Source organism: Carassius gibelio, chromosome A13 (genome assembly GCF_023724105.1).
Source record: "Carassius gibelio isolate Cgi1373 ecotype wild population from Czech Republic chromosome A13, carGib1.2-hapl.c, whole genome shotgun sequence".
NCBI lineage: Eukaryota > Metazoa > Chordata > Actinopteri > Cypriniformes > Cyprinidae > Carassius > Carassius gibelio.
The window spans coordinates 10,324,061-10,331,345 of NC_068383.1; the positions used below are offsets into that span (position 1 = coordinate 10,324,061).

The following is a 7,285-nucleotide window of genomic DNA, read 5'->3' on the forward strand; positions in this document are numbered from 1 at the left end:
TCACACACCCTGGTATGAGATGTTCCTAGATTGAGCACAGAGTGCTTCCATTGAAGTAGACATGATGAGATGATGTGATTCACTGAGTCCACCTCTGGATGTTGTTGGAAAATCTAGTTTTCATATGGGCTTTTCACCTTTGAAATTCACCAGATGTGATTTTAAACATTGTAAGTTATTTTGGTCCATCTTTCACACCTCAGGTTCGTCGTCATGTTTTGACATTATACAATTTGTCATTGTCTTTGTTTGCAAATTTATCAGGTTAATAACACTGCTTGTGGAAGTACAGTAGCATGTGAACTGTTTCAATACCCGCTCATCCGTCCACCCGTGGAAATGTCCCGCAGTGTGAAACCGTCTTGAATCTTCTGAAATGTAGTCCAAAAATGCAGTCTTATCTTCACCACTTAAGTTTGTAGTCACTATTAGATAAAGGGTTTTGCGAAAACCTCACGTGAAAGATTATTTAAAACAAGGGTAGCTCTGGCTCAGAGTAAGCGGCCTGGCAAAAGGTGTCGTGCCGAAAGGTGAATGCTACAAGGCCCAGCGTTCTGTCGATTTGTCCTACCCTGTCAGATTTTGCTACCTCCCATTAAAACAATGGGTAGTACAATTCGACAGTTCGACTGAATAGTTCGCCAAATCTGCAATGAAATGCCATTATTACAGCATTTTCTGGTTAGATGCTAACTGCATTTCGTTGCCTTGTACCGTACCTGTGGAATGACAATAAAGTTGAATCTAATCTATTCTAATTAACTGCAGTTGCTATTTATTTTGTGTGAGAGTGCTTAGCACCCTCTTGTACCCCCTACCCCTATTCCTAACCCTAACCAATTAGAATTACCTCTGTGTCTACGCATCACCATACACCATGTTGGAGAATATCCGCTGAGCACAAGCATCTTCTCTGTCAGCCATGCTGCACAGATGCGCTGTTTTCGTTCAAATCAAAGCATAAACACATGTAGACAATGTATCCTTGTGTCGCGGCAGACACAGAAGAGTTGCTTGCATTGAGTAGATATTCTCCAAAATGGCGCTAGGAGATGCGGAAAGATACAGAGGAGACGAATTGTTGAATAAAGTTTTTATTATTGTTTTTTTTTTTTTTTCGTGCACAAAAGTGTTCTTCACCGCTTTGGACTATGGATTATTCTTATCTTTCATACATTTCTGGACCTTGACAGTGTGATTTACTGGGCAGTTAATGGGACAGTCACAAGCCTCCCAATTTTCATCCAAAATATCTTAAATTGTGTTCTGAAGATGAACAAAGCTTTTACGGGTTTGGAACGACATGGGGGTAAATGATTAATGACAAAAAATGCATTTTGTGGTGGAGTATCCCTTTAAAAGGAATTTGATACTGTTCTTACTTTATTTCTCATTACTCATTTTTTTGTCTTTCTCAGTCTCTCCTGAACCCTCCCTGGCTAACATATTGTTGTAGTTCAATCTCGCACACTTCCCCCCACCAATCTCCTGTTTTCATATCTGTGTAATGACAGGCCTGGCTGCGCTTTTGAATTATTTGAGATAAGTGTTCCCGGTCTGACTAATGATACAGGATTCAGGAGCTATCAGACAGAGAGAGAAATTTTCATTAGGAAGAACATTTTTTTGCAGCATTTATGCACAGTTAAACAAACAAGATGTAAACAACAAAAAAGCTTCATATACTCTGAATGCACTTAAATGCCACATGAGTCTAATTTCAAAAATGACAGCCGGCCTCAGCGTTCAACTCACATTCCCTGGGGCACCATGGCAGTCTGAGAGAGAGGAACTGTGTGTGGGTGTGTTGTGATGCACAGTATGACAAGCATCATGTCATTGTCAACACTAATAGAGGAGTAGAGGAGCATGATGCCTCTACTCTCTCTGTCTCTTTTTGTTCTTCCAGATGTAGAATCTGTCTAATGCTGCTGGCTCAAACTGTCATCCATCAACAAATATCTTTGGCAGCTCGGTGTTGCCATGGCAACTGCCCCTTGGCAGGCAGAGGTTTTAGATCAAAAGGCGTTCAATACCAGCTTTTCACCTTAGTCGACTTTTTCCTTTCTTTTCTTTTCTTTTCTTGTTTTGTCTGGTCGTTTCAACCCTCATCTGCTCTTTCTCCTTCTCCTGTCTTTTTTCCTTTCTTACATCATCCCATGTTATCTATCCTTACTAATTAGATTTCATGAGAAAATATAACTACTTTACAAGCTGGCGAATGTGATTTATAAAAAAATGTAAGATCTTTAGAAAAACGCGTAACCTCAACCTAAACCTAACCATCAAAGAAATTCATAGTAATCATCAACGATTTGCCAAAACATAAAGTAGGCTAGCTGATAAACCAGCAATAGTGTCGGAGTGGAATAAAGTGTTATTTGATTTTCTTTCACTGGAATAAATTTCCTACTGGTCAAAAGTAAAAAAAAAAAAAAAAAAAAAAAAGGTTTTGTCAGACATTGACCCCTTTTTAGATAGGTCCCATGATTTCATTATACCTGTTTGCAAATTGCAAAACCTTGGCATGTCAAAATGTACCTAAATTACACATTTAGGTTTTTGTTGTAATCTGTATTTAAAAACATAAAAGCTAAAATAACTGTCAGTGGAGTTTAAGCAGATCATACAAAAATAAAAAAATGAGGTCATTTGTATTAGGAATTGGCCACCAATTTCCAAAACATAAAAAAAAGGTATGAATGGACATGAGAGTGTGTTGGAAGTCATTTGTCTGAAATCTAATGTGTAAACACTGTATTCACATGGCACAATAACAGCCAATCAGAACATATGTATAATTCTATGGAGCAGGATTTTAGACTAATTAAATTTTACTTTGGGTGGGGCAACCAAGTGCAATGACACAAAAAAGTCATAAAACCATCAATACTAGTGCAGTGTGCATGATTCAGTGATTCTTTCTGCCTTTTAGAAATTTGATTTTACACTGCCAATATATTAAACATTGGCCACGGCCACAGATAGATGAGTTCCAACACAATACATGCTGTGTAACAGTTCTGCTGAGTAATACAGAACTGAATTATCAAAATATTCTGTCCTATTCCAATAGTTCTCTAAAGGAACATTAAATTAATTTCAAAGTCTTTCAATGCTAAAGATCTCTGCACTGGCATGTACTGTAAATTATATGTGTCTAAACGCTAAATGTGTTTCCACGTTTATAAATTATTCGCCCCAAAATGAATGTTTATTTGTATTGTTTGATAGATACATCATTTTAAACATTAAATAAAGTATAATACAGCTGTATTGACATGCCACAAGGATATGTACTGAGTCCCATCCTTTATTCCCTCTTAACACATGGTTACGTTCCTTCATTTTCCATTAACATTATTGTTAAATTTGCGGATGACACCACAGTAATTGGACTGATTCCTAACAATGACGAATCAGCCTACAGAGCGGACATATAAAACTTGGTGCTCTAAAAACAATCTGACCCTTAATACAGAAAAGACTAAGGAGGTAATACATCTCATGAGTACATTACTGGGTCCACAAATATCACGGCATTAATAAAGAAAGCTCAGCAAAGACTATTTTCCTTGAGGACATCAAGGAAATCTTTTTAACCTCAACAGAAGCTGATCACTTTTTATTGGTGTACTATAGAAAGCATTCTAATATATTGCATTTCTGTATGGTTTTCTAACTGTAGAGTTAATGATAAAAAAGCACTCGAGTGGGTAGTCTTGCGAGCACAGAGGATAATCGGAGATGAACTACAGTACCAGCATTAGAATATATCTATAGGTCATGCTGTCTAGCAAAGGCTATCATCTGTAAAGACTCTACACATCCATGCCACCACATCTTTAAACATTTTGACAATTTACGCTTGCTTGTACCTCACGTTTGAGGAACAGTTTTATTCCCAGAGCCATTAATGCTCTGAATCAAGCTAACAATTTTTTTTTTTTTTTTTTTGAGTTGTAATAGTAATTTAATAAGTTTTGTGGGGCATTGATTGGTTTATTTATAGTAATGCTTAATAAGTGTGTTGTGACTTATTATATATTAGATTGTTGCTTTTATTTTTTTATTTTTTTATTTTTTAACTGCATTTAGTGTGCAGTTTGCATGTTAAATTTTGTTGGTGGGTAAAATTTAAGTTGTAGGCTTACAATAACAATAAAGAAATTCAGTTCAATTCTATATCTGTATATGCTTATTCTAGTCTTGTTCTGTTTCTTCTGTTTCTCCCCGCCTATAATGACACGTTTCCCAGAAAGTGAAACTGATGTTAAACTGAAAGTGAAACTTACAGTGAATCCTGAGCTACTAGAAGACAACATTTGACAAAGACCAAACGTTTTTCAAAGTTCTATCTTTTATATGACCACAGAACAAAGATCTACAGTAGGTAAGTCTGTCCAACTGTCTTTTTCCATATGTTTTATGTACACAAAATACAGTCAAAATGGATCGTCCATTTAGTATTTCAAAGTGTTGTATTTCTCTAAGAGTTTAAGTCTGATAATATTGAAGAAATTAACATTAGGTGTCATATATGTCAAAGTAAATGGGTCTTAAAGAGTCTTAAAGAAGTCTTTATACTTCTTTCCAAAAGGAACTAGCACACCAAAAGATATATTTATGTGTGTATTCCCATACACGTACCTCATTAAAACAAACTTTTTTCGAATTACTTCATACTCTGATAAACAGAGATTTAGGTAAAGCATTCTGTTTTATAATACCTCAGGGTTATAAAAGTCCCATGCACTTCTGATCACCCTGTTTATTTTGAGAGAATGACTGCACATTATTCTGAGTAAATGACTGCTGTATCTGATGACAGTGTGGATTACTCCTGTGAAATTTTGGCCTGCTAGAGAAACCTCACCTCGCTCTCAATGAACACTTCATTGTAAGTACATTAATAACGATCTGCAGGAAAACTTTCATTAAATGTATATAAAATGTACATATAATTTTTATTTTGTTTCCAAGCTGTTACCCAGATTTTCTACCTAACATGGAAAACATACTGTCTGTAAAGCGTGAACTGAAAGAAAATAACATTACAGACAGCACCCTTCTCTCAAACTTGGACTTTGCTGAGAGATTCTTTAGAGATCATCCTCTAAAACAGTCCTCAAAATTGGTGGTTAAAGGAGATTACTTTTGTGTACAAATTGGTGAGGATGCCACGTATGTTTTTACCGTAACATCAGAAGACAACCAAACCCATGTCAATGTCTTTACCCTTTCACGTAATAATAAAATATTTTCGATTGAGGCCAATGCATTTTACCACCACACCTGCCAGGATGAGATTAAATCCTGTTTTACACAAGCTCAAGAAGCTGTTACTAAAGAGGATCTGACAAGTCTACACATCAAATGCAACAGGTTCTCAGTCACTTATGCCACTCGCTATAAAGGTCCATGCACAACTGTGGAAACTAAATGTCGGTTAAAGCTAGAGAACATCACTGCTGAGGGTTTACTCTACAAAAAGGTTTGGTTGCAGAAAGAAAAGCCCACATGTCATGGTTTGATAGCATGTCTAGACCATCTCATTACACAATACCTTACCGCACCTGATGCTCCAAAGAGCAACTGTAGTTTCATCATACATGCAGACAAAGAAGTAATGAGAATCACTACAGGTGAACAAGATGAAAGAGAGTATGTTTTGCTACACAATGGTAAAGGATTTTCAATGTATCCTCCATCATGGCAATAAACAGTGGTTTGCACATGGGTGTGGCGGGGGGATGGGGGGGGTTAATCACCAACTTTCAAATATTGTACCATACAATGCCACTACAGTATATTACAGTACAGTATATTCAATATGTATTTTTATTATTATTTTGTGGCAAGCAAAAAGATTTACATCTGCATGATATTTTAACTGTGTACACAGGCAAAAAATTATTGTAATAGATTCTGTTATTCTGTACACAGTTCATTCATCACCATCAAAGTATCGTGAAATAGGCTATGTAAATAAACAGCTTGAATCTTTGTTATTTGTGAAGTTTAGTTCTTTGTTTCGCATGTGTTTTGCCTTCAATGTTAAAGATCAGTGTATGATTAGATATCACTGTATAAATCGATGTACAAAAACAATTTTTTTTTTTTTTTAATAAAAAAAAAATTTCATCCAAAGGACCTTTTCAGGATCTTGTCTCACAAATTCTACTCCACTGTATTCCAAATTCCACTGTAATAGCCGTGTGTGTGTGTGTGTTTTTTTTTCCTGGAAAATGATACTTACGCATCCAGCAAGAGCTTTAATTGTGAAACCTAAACTTACAGTGAAATTGTCGGGTTAATCCTGTAAGAGCCTGAGAAATCCGCTAGAACACTTAATTTGCTGTAAATCACTTTAAAACAGGTTTTAGTTTCCTCTAAACAGAGTTCCAGCTTTCATTTGACCACTGGACAAAGAGGGAAGTCAGTTCTGCTGTCTTTTTCAGAATAGTAGTAGTATTTTAAAGTAATTTGAGACATCTGTTAGATATTCTCTAAGTTTCATATAATACATAACAGTCAAACTAGAACCAACCACACAAAACAACTGATTATTCAAAACAAAATTATATTAAAGCTATAAAAAGGTTGATAGGCCTACTTACAAAATGAAAATTATGCTCTACAAATGGACCTCTGTATTTTTTTGTTTGCACACCCTACACATTAGATCTAATCTAGTATATAATCTTAGAAGGTGCTAACTGAAAGACAGAAAGTATTCAGACCCCCTTAATTTTTTTACTCTTTGCTAATGCAACCATTTGCTAAAATAATTTAGGTCCATATTTTTTCCACAAATGTACACTCAACACCCCATATTGACAAAAACACAGAATTTACATTTTTGCACATTTATAAAAAAGAAAAAAAAGAAAAACTGAAATAAATCACATGGTCCTAAGTATTCAGACCCTTTGCTCAGTATTTTGTAGAAGTACCCTTTTGATCTAATACAGCCATGAGTGTTTTTGGGAAAGATGCAACACGTTTTTCACACCTGGATTTGGGGATCCTCTGCCATTCCTCCATGCAGATTCTCTCCAGTTCTGTTAGGTTGGATGATAAACGTTGGTGGACAGCCATTTTCAGGTCTCTCCAGAGATGCTCAATTGGGTTTAAGTCAGGGCTCTGGCTGGACCATTCAAGAACAGTCACGGAGTTGTTGTGAAGCCACTCCTTCGTTATTTTAGCTGTGTGCTTAGGGTCATTGTCTTGTTGGAAGGTAAACCTCCGGCCCAGTCTGAGGTCCCCAGCACTCTGGAGAAGG

General features: G+C 36.2%; 1 long non-coding RNA gene across 1 annotated transcript; it reads left to right on the forward strand.

Moving 5' to 3' along the window:
- Nucleotides 1-4,269: 4,269 nt before the first annotated feature.
- Nucleotides 4,270-6,150, forward strand: LOC128026751 (uncharacterized). The gene is made up of 3 exons (XR_008186515.1): nucleotides 4,270-4,393; nucleotides 4,832-4,900; nucleotides 4,984-6,150. It is a non-coding gene; the product is annotated as an uncharacterized LOC128026751 (long non-coding RNA).
- The last annotated feature ends 1,135 nt before the right edge of the window (nucleotides 6,151-7,285 follow it).